Source organism: Triturus cristatus, chromosome 9, assembly GCF_964204655.1.
Source record: "Triturus cristatus chromosome 9, aTriCri1.1, whole genome shotgun sequence".
NCBI classification, from domain to species: domain Eukaryota; kingdom Metazoa; phylum Chordata; class Amphibia; order Caudata; family Salamandridae; genus Triturus; species Triturus cristatus.
In genome coordinates, this window is record NC_140592.1 from 266,859,318 (window position 1) to 266,873,691 (window position 14,374).

The 14,374-nt window shown below is 47.2% G+C and overlaps 1 protein-coding gene across 2 annotated transcripts in view; it reads right to left on the bottom strand.

Annotated features, from left to right (window-relative positions):
- Positions 1–14,374, bottom strand: part of ASPN (asporin) — a 217,261-nt gene that overhangs the window by 118,070 nt on the left and 84,817 nt on the right. The window lies entirely within an intron of this gene.

The following is a 14,374-nucleotide window of genomic DNA, read 5'->3' on the forward strand; positions in this document are numbered from 1 at the left end:
GGGTGGGCCGGGTTTTTAATGCATTTTTAGGTTTCCTTTTACCATTCCTTCTCTAATTTTGTGATAGTGTGCAGTGTGGTCTTGCTCACTCACCTCCTTTCATTTTTGTGTCCTTACTTGCCCTCTCCACTCTTCGTTCCGTCACGACTGTGTGCTGTTTGTTGCGGAGAGAGTCTTGGGTGTCGGGCTGCTCTTTATTTCAGTGAGCCACTGGACTGCCGCCATTTTGGACAGGTTGGCGGTCTAGACTCAGGGCTCATTTGTACCAGCAAGCAAAAAGACAGCTGCCGGGCGTGGACACGTAGCGCTACTCGAGGATATGTTTTAAACTTACCCTGCTACGTTATGGCTGTTTATAACTTACCTGGCTGTCTTGCGTCCTACGTGAATGGGTACATCTGTTTGTTCTTTGCGGGTGGGATGGGTTTTTAATGCATTTTAAGGTTTCCATTGAACCATTCCTTCCCTTATTTTGTGATGGTGTGCAATATGGTCTTGCTCATGCGCCTGCTTTAATTTTTGTGTCCTTACTTGCCCTCACCACTCTCCATTCCGCTGTGGCTGTATGCCCTTTGTTGTGGAGAGAGTCTTGGGTGTTGGGCTGGTCTTTCTTTCAGTGAGACACTGGACAGCTGCCATCTTGGACTGGTGGGCAGGCTAGACTCAGGGCTCATTTGTGCCGAGAAGCGTAAAGGCAGCTGCAGGGCAGGCGTGCCACCGACTTGCCAAAGGCAAGCCAGTCTAGTCCTGTCTGAGCCTGGACGAAGCTAGGACCACTTCTTGTTTCCAATTTTCTGGTCCCCGCCTTTTTCTATTCTTTATGGCAAGGAAATATTCTTCTAGGGAACTCAAGCATATGGGGTTGGTTAGCGCCACGTCCTGCAATTCCTTTTGGAGTTGCAGACAAATCTTTCCATTTCATGAGGGCCCCGCCTCCTGAAGGGCATGTAGATTTGCATGTTCCTCCCACTCAGTGTCTGAGCCTGTAAATAATTTGCCTTTGTTTGTATCACACTCCTGGCTGTCTGGAATAATTTCCAATCATACCACTGACATCAGTTCTTTAATTAGCATTGACAATATCAAGGTAGATGGGACTAGGGAAATTGCTGGACTGTACTGTAATATTAGACCTATGTCCAAGCACACATTAGAAATATGGGTCCTCATCTCAGCATCCAATCCTGAGCTTTGTTATTTTTACTGGAACCTGGCTCTGTAACTATGCAGTCCCTTGCATTCCTCTAGCCATCCCTGAACACTCCTCTCTTATTAGACCTGACTGGAGTGATTGTTCAGGAGGTGTATTGTTATTGCTTTTTGCGACCCCCTAAAGGTTGAGTTCATTGACTCACTTTGCGCTGGCTAGGTAGAGATATGCATTTTTAAGAGCTGACGTAGTTGCTGTACGTGGAGTTCCACGGAGTTGGGCAAAAACTTAGCTGAACACCCCTCCGTGCCTCCACCACCCCCATAATAAATATTTAAGAAAATAAATAAACAAGATTTTAAAAGAATACAATTACTTTTATATGCGGCGTCTCCGGGCTGCCTTCCTCCTCCTCGCCGTGGTCTCTGCATACCCCTACGTCATTCGTACATCGTGGCACCGCATATAAAGGTAAGTGTATTTTTTAAAGTCTCATTTATTTATTTTGTTTAATATTTATTGGGGGGGGGGTGGAGGCGGGAATTGAAATGTGGGGCCCGGGACTCATTATTCCGCACCACTGTGGAGTCGAAGTTTTGCCTAAACTCCGCGTTCTCAGCGGAACGCGGAGTAGGCAAAAATCTACACGCTCCGCCAGCAGAGCAGAGTTCTCTGCCCACCGCTAGTTTTATCTGCCACAGAAACGTGGAAAGGGGCGCTATTATACCTCTCCTGGCATGAAACAGGAGTTCAATGGATTTTATTGCACCCTATGCCTTGGCCTCTACAAAGTACCTTCTATTGGCTAATTTTAACTATCATTGCGAAAACTGCAATGATCCAGGTGTGATCAAACTCTTTGGAATCACTGAGAGATTTGGAATCACTGGAATCACTGGAGCTTAAACACATAGGGGCATATTATCAAGACAGGCGATAAAATTATCGCCGCTTTAGCGGCAGAAAACTGCCACTAAAACGGCGATAATGGGCTTGATAATATTCCCTTAAGAATTCCAATAGAAGCCCATGTTAGATGTGAAGAACATCTAACATGGGCTTCAATTGGAATTCCATAGAGCATATTATCAAGCCCATTATCGCCATTTTAGCAGCAGTTTTCTGCTGCTAAAGCGGCGATAATTTTATTGCTTGTCTTGATAATATGCACCATAGTGTCTGACCTCACACATAAGGCAGGAAACATGTTGGATCTTATCTTTATTAATGTTCATGAAGTCTCCTGTGACTCACCTCTTCCTGTCACCTGGTCAGACCATTACTTAAATCAGGTTTTCCATCCTGTGTAAAGTTCTTCCTGGAAACCCTAAGAAACCTGCATCTAGATATCGACGCAACTGGAAAACAGTTACTCCTGTCGCCTTTATGGAGGCTGGCTTTGCTCCCCTGCTTTTATCTCACTCAGATGTGGACACTGCTTTGTCTGTCTACCATGACTCCCTGACCAGTGTTTTTGATCACATCGCACCCTCAAAAAAATGTTCATCTGCCTCTGCTAGAAGTCCAGCTCTGTGGTTTTTGGAGAATTTGCATCAAGAGAAATCGGTCTGTAAATGCCTTGAGTGGAGATGGTATTTTACCAAATCTCCCAAGGAAAAAGCAGAATATCGTTCCAGGCTTAGAGTCTATCATCATATGATAAGAGCAGCTCAGAAAAAATATCTGGTTTCTATAATTGTTAATGCCGGATTAGGTTTCTTTGTGTGGAGCACCTATTTAGGTGGAATTAGGGCAGGGAACAGCTCCGTCCCCACTCATCCTGTCAGGACGGCACATTCTGCCAACACCTAAGACCTTTTGTCTTACTGTCCGGGATGACTACACAAACAGTAGGGTCATGTGACCCAGAACACTGACAGCAGGCACCAAATAGTTAGGACAAGAAAATGCCAACTTTCTAAAAGTATAATGAAAAAAAAGAGTGTACCCCCTATACCATATCCTATCAGTCGTATCATGATTGTCAATTAAGACTTCATATTCTTTATTTAAATGATACTTTTCTTTGACCACTGGGTTTCCACATATCTCTTTTTTTCATATGGATTTCTGAACCATCACATTACATGAGTTGGAAAATATGGCATATATAGGAAGGGAGATGATTTTTCTCTGATTTGAGTGATTTTACTTCAAAACAACTTCTGCAAAACCTTATGTTTTGTGCAATTAACATATATAACAACATATTAAAAGACTAATTACATACATATCACAATAAATGCAATGTAGACACAGCATACATGATCTGATATGATGACATTACATTTAGAAATGTCCAACACATATAATCACAATTTTGTAAAAAAGTGTGCTGTATTGTAAACCATTCAAGGTTATGTGTTTCTTTAACCCCTTCGCCGCGGCAGGAATTTGGGGGGTTTGGGGGCAGCGCGGTGGCGCTGTGCTCGTGACGGAACCACTCCGTCACGAGCCACGGTTGAGCTGTGCTCATGATGGAGTGGTTCCGTCACGTATCCGCCCACTGCGCTAATCGCCCGCACAGGCGGGGAATTAGCGCCGCGTGGGCGGAGCGGCCGCCAACGGCCACAGCATGACAGAACCACTCCGTCATGAGCACAGCGCAACCGTGGCTCATGACGGAGTGGTTCCATCATGAGCGGGGAAGGGGTTAAACTGGGGACATGTTCTAGCCCTCATAAGAAAGGGAGGTCATAGAGGCATCAAACCTCTATTCATCTTCGTGTATGTATTGCTTTTCTTCTTATTTATAAATGGCTGTCTCCTGACGACTGCAATGTATACGCCAACACATTTCAACATTCTTGTGGGGTCTGAGTGTTTTCAGTGAAGGTCTACACAATGAAACTGCTTCTTTACATCTCGCAATGACATTCTGATGTCGGATGATAGTAATATCTCAGCATTTCTCTGTAACCATTTATCTCTCCAACCATTCTGCTCAGGACCACAAACTTTATACTATTTGGTTGGATAACCCAGTGCAGTATCTTAAAGAGACCGGTAGAGGTTCTCAAAGCTGCTAGCCTACTAAGAACTATAAACTGTGAATCAATTGCTCACACCTCTATATCCACCAGTCTGCTTATCGCTGCGTCCCATAACACCATGGGCCATATTCTCAAGGCGCTATCGCAGAGTTATCGGCACCTTAACACAGCCAAATTTGCGATAAACTTACCACCCCATTCTCAAGCAGGTGCAAACAGCTCATATCACCAGTTTCCCAGCGAAAGCAGCCGCAAAAAACATCGCCAAGGATGACCCCGGCAACTATCGCTAATGAGATGCAGAGTAGGCGTTCCCGTGCAAAAAGCCACGACAACACCACACCACAACATTCTCAACGACCAGCCTGATCTGCGATAAGATCACAAAACATGCGAGGCGTGTTAGCACCAGGAAACTAAAACCTACTCTGACCTGGTGCAAAGTCGGACTACAAACTGCACCACAAAAGAGAGCCCAGCCCAGAGCCACACCTGAAGAACAACAGATGCCATGGAGCCACTGAACATGCATCCCAGAGCTCCAAGAGGGCAACAACACCCACCGCCATCACCACCAGGTCCCACCTCCCCCCCCCCGGGCCCCACCCCGGGCACCCCCACCCACCCCCGACAAAGATATGTCACATCAACCACACGGAATCATACACCAAATAACCAGCATGATGTTGCACAATCACATCTGGTGACATGCATGTGTTGTCACAAAAATTAGCATCACACATTCACTTCCGAAGCAACAAATGAAAATGTATCAAAATAAACATAGAACAGAAATGAAGACACATGTCGGATCCCCTCGGGACAATCCGTAGGTCACAGCCTGAAAGACAAACATCATGATGAGAAGCTGTGTCCTGCGCACATCAAAGGACAGAGAGAGAGCGAAGGAGAGAGAGAGCGAAGGAGAGAGAGAGCGAAGGAGAGAGTGAAGGAGAGGCAGCGAGAGAAAGACGGACAGAGAGAGGGAGCGAGAGAAAGATGGACAGAGAGGGGGAGCAAGAGAAAGACGGACAGAGAGGGCTATACGAACAGATGGGGGAGAGAGAGCTAGAGAAAAGAAGAGAGGGACAGGGAGAGAGAGTGCCGACACTGCGCACCCAGGCCACATTGCCCACCTGCTGCCACCGGTGTGTCTCCAACCACATGCCGGTATGTAGTGCAGTTCACCAGGTCCCAAATCTGAGACAGAACTGTCATCTGAAAGACAGTCCAAATTCATGAATGGCACAGTACATACAATTGCATAAGACATCATTGCCTAACCGCCCCTGCGCACCTAGGCAGCTGCACCCCAGCCCCTCCTGCCGCCCAGCGGTGCATGCCCGCCCCTGCGCACCCAGGCATCACTGCTCACCTTCCGCCACCGGCGTGTAGAAAAGAGGGCCCACCATGTGCCGCAGGAAGCCACAAGCCTGGGGCCCACAGACATTACATCCTCCACATCATGCAGCCCCGCTCCGCAGGTCACCAGGTCTCACGTTTGGTGCTGGGTCTTGATTACTCCATGGCAGAGGACATACCAGTGCACCCGGCCTTATCTCAGGCTGCACACCCGCTCAGCCTCATATGTGCCACTAACTCTGTGATCCAGGAGGCGAAACCACATGGCGGTAGGCCTGTGCTGCTCGCTGGCTCAGGCCTACACTGCGGTCCAGCAGGGCACACAAATCCTGAGCCGTCTGGATGGGGCATCATCGCAGGCTGCACACCCACTCAGCACTTAAGGTGCCCCTACCTCAGTGCACCCAAAGTCACAGTCCCTTGGCGGTGTGCCTGTGACTGCCGCAGTGTATCCGGTGCCAACAAGTCTGTGCCCCCACAGTCATGGACCCTCTATGATTGGGTATCGTGGTGCAGACGCAATCATATCCCCTCCGGGCCTGCGGAATGCGATCTTGCATGCCCCTGGGCCTCCATTCCTACATGCACACCACACGGATACACCCCGAGACAGGTTGGAAATGGCGTCGTACATGTGCGCCCGGCCCTTTTTATTGGCAGGGTCACATGTGCTGTGACGCGTGTGCTGGATGGGTGTGGTGTGGGTGTAAACCAGCCATGAGGGATTGGCCATGGCATGCTGACAACTAGAGCTGTGAGCAGCAGATCACTACAGGGGAGTCATGGCACATGTAGCGTTGTTGTCCCCCCCTGGAGCGTAAGAATAGTGGGCTGCCCCGGCGTATGCCACTCCATTGTAAGGGTTTGAACAATGACCCCGGGGCTCTCGGCGTGGTTCCGTACGGAGCTGGACAAGGAAGTAACAAATGTGTGTGTCGCTGTTGTTGCGTCGGCGCCACCCAGACGACAATCGACAATGGGTCACCCTGTGACCCAAGTCCAACCACACGAGCCACATGGATGTAAGAGGAATTCACTGACCCTACATTCCTCCATGCTACCACACTTGAAAGACCACAGAGATGACACATCTGTGTGATTCGGAATGTTTAATGCACATTCAGTGGAGTGTTGCATCTGGAGCAGTACAGGGCCATGCAAACCTCACTTTCAAATGTTGGCCCGTGGAGGGACAGCCAGAGTCATTCAGGGAATGACCAGTCCAAAGGAAGTGGAAGAGTTCAGTCCGCGGTCTGAAAGCAGTGTCATTGGCTATCAAACAGGTTATGGCAGTCCATGTCGAGGTCCAAGGTGAGTGTCGCAGAGTGTATCGGGGGACAGTGGAAGGTGATGATGCAGAGGGCAGGACCAAGCTGAAACCGGCCGTGATTCGGAGATGGATGCTACTGCATCCTTCTGACCACGAGGGCAGATTCATCTACATCTTCGTCCTCTGCTGTGTCATGTGCCTCATGTGTGGATGGTGCTGGCCTTTCTCCAGTACTGTGTGGCAGTGACACCTCAGGGGCCTGAGGTGAAATGTCTGCCACACTGTGTGGCACTGACACTTCAGGTGGTGGAGATGTGGATGTAGTGGTAGCAGCAGCATGCATCAGCGCCAGGCTTTGTGGCAGCAACGCCATGAGGATGGTTGTGAGGTCATTGTGGAACCCAGCTACCTCTCGTCGGTGTGCAGCCGCGGCAGCCGCTCTTTCCGCATTGGCCCGCTCCATGTTCTCCATGAGCCTCCGCATGAGTCCCAACTCCCGGGCGAGCTAGCTGGAGCCACTCTGACTGGACAGTCATTCTTGTCTCACAGTCAGGACTCTAGCGATGTCAGCCAGGGTTCGATGGAGAGCATGGAGCGGACTGTCAGTGTCGGTTAGGGACCGTGAGTGGTCCCTGATGGGACTTAGACACCCACGTATGGCATCTAGTTTGTCTGCCATGCGGTCAAAGCCCACCCGCACCTGTTCAGCCAGTTGCTCCTGGCATCCCAAGACACGGCGTTGGAAGGCCATGTGTTCTTTGTGGGGGTCCTCGGAGGCAGCTGTGTTGGTGGGTGCTGCCTGCAGTGTGGTCTGTGCAGGGGGTGGGTTCTCCTCGTTGCAGCTGGGCTGCCCTGCTCCTGGAGGTGTGCTGCGGAGACTGTCAATGAACTCTCAGAGGGCGTCGGAGTCAAAGGTCTTGTGGTCCTCTTTGTCAACAGAGAAGAGAGGTTGGGACTGCTCTGCAGGAGCTGGTGATTGTCCCTCTGCAATGTGAAGGGGAGATGCAGTATAACAATGTGTTCACATGTTTGTAGTCGCATTGTACATGTTTACAGACTGCATGACTGTGTACATCGTGGCTGTTTCGGAGGGGCTGCCCATTTGCTGTGGGACTGTGGACATTTCGACAACATCACGGCTGTGTGTTTGTACTTATACATTATCAACTCACATTTCCCTGCAATGCCACTTGTGATTGGCCAGTGTCTACACCCAGTCGGCAACAGTTGTGTCCTCTGTTCTGTGGTGAGCGTGTTGCGATTTGTGCCACTTCGTTGTCAATGTTGATGTGCTGTGCACGTGATATGTGTGTACCGCATTTCGGGGGAGTCACCCCTGCTGCTCTGATTTTGATGCCCCTTATCCCTTCCATGCGGTGTGCCTCTGACTTCTGTGCTCATACAGTGCTGAAATGTTGCATACTTGGGTACATAGTTCTCTTGGTGGGAGTTGGGGTCTGGGGCATGATTTGTCTGCAGCTGTGCTCTACTTAATTGTGCATGTGTGCCATTGTGCCCATCTCCCCCGTCCCCCCAGTCCCTGGTCCTCAATCACCCTCTTGCTGTTGTGTCCGGTCCTGCTGAGCAGTGTCCAGTCCCCCAACTCCAGCCACCGTCTCCCCACTGATGACTGTGGACACCATTTCCTCCATGTCGTCCAGCTCCTCCTGTGGAGCAGGACTGCCACCTCCAGTCTGCATTGCTGCCTTCCGGTTGTTGGCGATTTTCAGCTTTGTTTTTCGCTTGACGTCATTCCAGCACCTATTGACCTCGTCCATTATCATCTTCAGCACTCCGACGGCATTCACCTTGTCCATGATGGCCTGCCATAGTCCATTTTCTGTCGCCAATGACACAGTGGAGGTGATGAACAGTTGTTGATGGTGTTCGACCACCTCCGTTATCAGGGTCCTGTTCTCCTGCGGACTGAAGCACTTCTTCCTACTCTTCTTCTCCTTGGCCTTCCCTGACCCCGAGGTCGCAGGCAGTTCCTCTGGGGGGCTTGTGGGGTTCTGGTTCTGCTCCGTACTTGCTCCGGCAACATCCATGTTTCTCCGCTGTAGTTTGGCATTTGTTTGTCTGTTTTTTTTTCTACTTTTATGGTGATTTGTCCCGCCTGACGCAAGTGGATTACAAGCCTGTGGCTGGTTTTCGCTGATTTTTGTATCACGATTGGCCTCATCGCAGATTTTTTAGCATTTGTGTTTCGCAGTTTTGTGGCGTGGCGTTGATTTTAACGTGGCCATTTGACGCGTTGTATGGTGACTATCGCATGGTACTGCTGTGTTGTGAATACCTGGTTAACAAGGCGTAAATTTCCCGCGATGGACTGCGATGTTGAGGGCTGCGTTAAGTAACTTTTGCAATGGTTATTACACGTTCTTAAGAATATGCCCCCATATCTGCACCCAGGAGGAAACACTTCCCAAATAGGATAAAAGAACAAGAACAAAAACCTTCTAATCACACACCCTACATGGAGTTGCTTGCTGGTGGCTGCCATGAAATTGAATCAGAAGTCATTGCATAAGTACAGGAACCCCCCCTCCCCCATCCCCGGTACTCACTGATGTCAAAAAGGTGAAAGGCCTGTCCTGCGCTACAACAACAACAATTGCATTTATTAGGCCAACTGTGGATGGAAAGTCTTTTGGAGACATATCCAATGGAGCTTACCTGAAAGATAAATGTGAAACATGTGGAGAGCAAACACCCAAACCTGATTTTTTCCTGGTGTTTTCCCTTGGAGGCCCTCTACTTCAAATGGAATTCCAAATTAACCCCAGCCTGGAGGGGGAGAGAGGTGTGGATAAATGGAACAGATGGGAGTGACTGGTAAGCAAGACTTCGGCAGTTAGCCATACCTATGTGTGGTTGTAGTCCCAATACAATTCCATAGTGACTGAGGAGCAGGATTGCCTCCTGTCTGGAAAAAATATACACCTCACCGCTCATACCCAAAGATACCAGAAGAATTAATGTTTCCAAGAATGCTATATTCCGTCCTTGACTTTCTTTTGTAAATCGATATATGTTTCAAAATATTTTAGTTCAATTGAATCAAATAATGTGAACCTGGATTTCAACTCCCAGAATATATTATGTTGTGAAAGTAAATCCCAAAGTAAAGCACTAAATCCTTGGTGACAGAATCATCTAGTGACCTATCCATCCCAAGTCTGTAGGCCCTCATGCCTTGCTGGAGCATTTCAGTCCACTTCACAAAGTGGAAAAAGTGGGACTCGCTGCAAGCACCTGAGCTCACACCCTCTTGCAGAAGGCAACTCCACTTCACACAGTGATTATCATTACTCATTCATCCGGGCAAGCAGAATCCTAGCTATGATAAAATTGAGCCATATCAACTGGTTTCAAATCCCAGAGAGCATAGGTGTGCCAAGCTGAAGGCTAGAGCTTCAGTGACCTGGTAGTCTCACCTGCTGCTCTTGGGTAGATATGTAATTTATCCTGGCTGCTTGTGGCCAGTACCCCCTGCAGACTCATTTGATGTCACTTCTAGAGGACTGAAAGGAGCATTTATCTTAACCTGTGCGTGTCTTTTGCTGCTCCTCTGGTATTCATAAGAGAACCGTATAAGGCATTTATCCTGATTACCAGTAAAAAAGTACACGCCATGGGTTACCCTTTTATCTCTCTAGGTGGGCCCAGCTAGCAAAATCTGAAATCTGGAAGACACAGCCAGCTCCTGACATCAAAGGGATAGATGTCAGTTAGAAGATGAGCATAAGGGCATATATTTAACTTGTGACTTCCAAAATGTGGTTGTCTCATTTTGTCTTGATTATCAGTTTTTGGGCCTGCTCATTCGATTGTCATCTTGGAGTCCTAGCTTCCTGTAACCACCACATACCTGCATATTCTTCCTCAATCAGCCCTTAGTAAACTTCACAGAGGATTTACTATCTGCATTTGCTCTGTGTATGACCGTTGGTTGCATTCCTTAGAAATCTGAGTGGTCCCTACAGAGCTTTTACTCTGGCTGCCTCTTTTGTGGATCACTCCTCTGTCACCCAAGTAGTGATTAAGTGGCATTTACGTTAGCTGGGTCACATCGGTGCAAGCCTGTGAGCTACTTACTCCTCATCGCTTCTATATGGACTCTCATATTAAAATTGTCTACCATGGCCACATACCTGGTACTTCAGGGGATTATATAACACATCTGCAATCGCTGACTGCATCTGGTGCATTGTATGGGCTGCTCTTTTATTGCATGTGTTCCATCTCTCACTCCCTTTTCCCACCATTACTTGCCTTATTCATCATCATCATCAAAAACTTTATTTCGATCACTTAGATCTTATAAATTGCATCTCATAGGATTATTACAAACATAGCAATCATGATTTAAAAAAGGTTGAAAGAGGAGAAAAATACAGTGAAACACAGCAATGCTTCCTTAAAGAAGAAGGGGAAAATGGCCTATTTAACAATTGTGTTGCTAAATGGGATGTTAACCTTTCTAATCGTATGTAGACACGTATGGGCACAATGATTCCTGGAGAAACACACATACATTTTTGAATTATAAAATTTAAAACATAGTCGACGACCCAATCATCAATACATAAATATTTAAACAAAGGGCCTAAGATCATAAATCTGTAAGAATAAAATAGTACAAAAACCATCACACACTATTAAATAAAATAAAAAGTCACACAATGCACTTCGAGCATCTAATCCATATGTCCATCAGAAATGTTGCTAAGCTGAATACTACAACTCCCCTAGTGTTAGTGCTGAGAATTTGAAGCACCTTAAGGCGGTGTCTAGAACCAATACACCTGCATAGGGTAATACTCCATTTAGATCTAAAAATGTTGCAGTGAGGGCCAACAAATAATAAATGAACCAGGGATTCGGGTCCTCCTTTGCATGTTGGGTACTGATCATCAAGTGGTACTTGAGATTGCCATTTGCTGCAGAACAACCTGGTAATGAGTGTCTTGTATCTAAATAGGAGGAACAATTCCTCGTCATAGCTGGGACAATATCATCAATAGTGTGTTTGTATTGGGAATAGGGTTTAAAATCTGTGAATGCTAAAGTGAGCAGTCCTACAGCTTTGATCACACTTACCACCTGGATGAATTCCCAGTAAATTTCTTTGACCCTGTCTCTGGAAATCTGGGCCATCTTCTCCATGTCTGTCCAATACATTTCTTACCCTAATGTCCTCAGGAGTGCCCTAAGGGAACGCAACCAAGGAATTTTGCTAGCACAAGAGACTGAATGAGATCCCTGAGGCCCACACGATATGAGTCGAGTGCTTCAGTAGACCATACCCAATGCCAAAACATTAAGAGTCTGCACTCTATTTTGTGGACAATCTTCCTTCGAGCCAAATCTATGAAAGATGTGGTTAAAGCAGTACTTGCGGGCAAGGATCTTATAAAACGATGCCCAATCACTAATAAGCTGTCAGTTTTCCCACATCCCCACAATTCTGTTCCATGGAAGACTGAGCCTAGACCTTGGTGCTGTAAATTTCGAGTGCCTGGGCATCTTTTCTTGACACAGTTCTATATATCTTGGTTATGTACAAAGTTTGCTGAATGAGTGAAAGATTTACTTTCTCAAGGTGTGTACGCCAATGCAAATTTGAGGTGAGCTGGATTCTAAAAAAATCAAATGTGGAGACCAGTTTAATGGGTTGGCCACCAACTACTATACGTCTCTTAAATGGCTTCAAAACACCAATGGCGAAAGCCATATACTTTGTCTTTTTATCATTTAGTTCCAGTCCTCACTCACCCCCAAAGGAGTTAAAATCATTCGCGAGTTCAGTGCTCTCCATGCCACTGGATTCAAGCTATCCTGGCTGATGAGGGGTGGAACCCTGAAACCGGTCCTAGGATGCTTGTTTCCAGTCCAGGGAGGACCTGGCTTGGCAGTTCGGGCTGGACTGTTCCCATGAGGCACAGGGTCAAGACTGATTTGCATATAGCTGGGTTCAAACTGGAACAGCATGGTGAGCAAAAAAACGATGGATTTAGTCACAGATCTCTGTACTGGGGTAAATGTATGACCATCAAGTGTTCTTTTTACCTTCTATTCTTTGGCAGGTCCAGAGAGTGTTCTAATGTGGGTGAGGTGCTACTTTGTTGAATTGACTAGCCAGAGGATGGGGTGACTCATGGACCCTCTCTAACCAAAGGTATTTGTGCGCTTAACAAATTGCATAAATAAATAAATAAATAAGGCCCTGCATATAAAAGCACTGAAATGTCACACATAACCACACAGAAAACGATTAGAAAAGTGAAAAATGGACATCTATATAGTCCTGCAGGATCAACCTTAAAATAATTGGTAGAACTTGAAAAAGTAAAAGAAAAAAACATTTACTGTGGCTATCTTCAAGGTTGTATACGGCTGGCAGTTTGCAAAAATGCTTCATTCCAGAACTTTTGCAGCTCAACACACAGACCCAGAGGCCCACATGAACAGCTAGTGTCCAGCAGAGCTGGAAAACCAGGACAGTTTGCTTATGATACAAATCCTTCTAATTCCTTTTCCAAAGGACAGTCCAGAAAACCACTAAAATCCAAGCATACACGTGCTTGGTGAAACCTGTCTCCTTCAAAGGTGTGTTGCTCAGCAACACCTTGGCTGATGGACAAGTTGAAACAGTGTCAAGTTTCAGCAGTGCCGGTCCCCAGCCTGGAGCACCTGCTTTATTGCAGAAACAAGAGGAAAATGATCCAAAAGCTTTTTGATTTTCTGCCCTAAAAATATCTTCCAAGGGCAGGAGTAGCATTGGGCTAGCAGGAGTTACAACTGGGACCCCTGGAGACCCCTAAATGAAGTCCATGGTCCAAGTATCACATATAAGTAACCCTGGGCGGCCAACTACGCTACGCTCGCGTAGTTTGCGTAGTTTGTGCTACTTCGCGCTACGCGAATTGCACGTAGCACAGTGCCAAAACACGTAGCGTAGTTGGCATTTTTTCCTCGTTCGCGATCAGCAACATCAAGTTGGCAATCGCGAGAGTGTAAAATAAACCTCCCGGCGAGATTCTCACCGCGGGGAGGTCAGGTTTCTCATTGCGAGTGGTCGCGTGCTCGCGATGAGAAACTACCAGTCCGCATGGAGAAAGCTGCCGCTCGAGTAAAAATCTACTCGAGCGGCAGAAAACGACAGCTCGCACTGTGCGAGATGCCGTTTTCAATGATTGCACAGTGCGGACAAGCATACGGCACTGTGCAATCATCCCGAACAGCGCACTATGCAGTTCGCGTAGTGCTACACGTATGTCGCGTAGTGCGAAGTGCACTTCGTGTAGCTACGCGTAGCACTACTACGCAAACTACGCCCAGGGTTACATAGAAGCAGGGCCACTGGAATTGTAGATTTTCAGGGCCCTGGTGTTTTCTGCATAGTTATGGATTCGTTTGACTAGCCTCATACTTCATCACCTGCTGCATAATTTGCTGATTTGCGAAAAACGAACAGTGCTAAAGGATCAAAAGGTACTAAAAAAGTGGTACATTGCAGACTTTTTGTAAACTATTTAATTGGTTCCCTTTGAGTTCTAGAATGCTGTATTTAAGAGTTATACCTAGAATGATGAG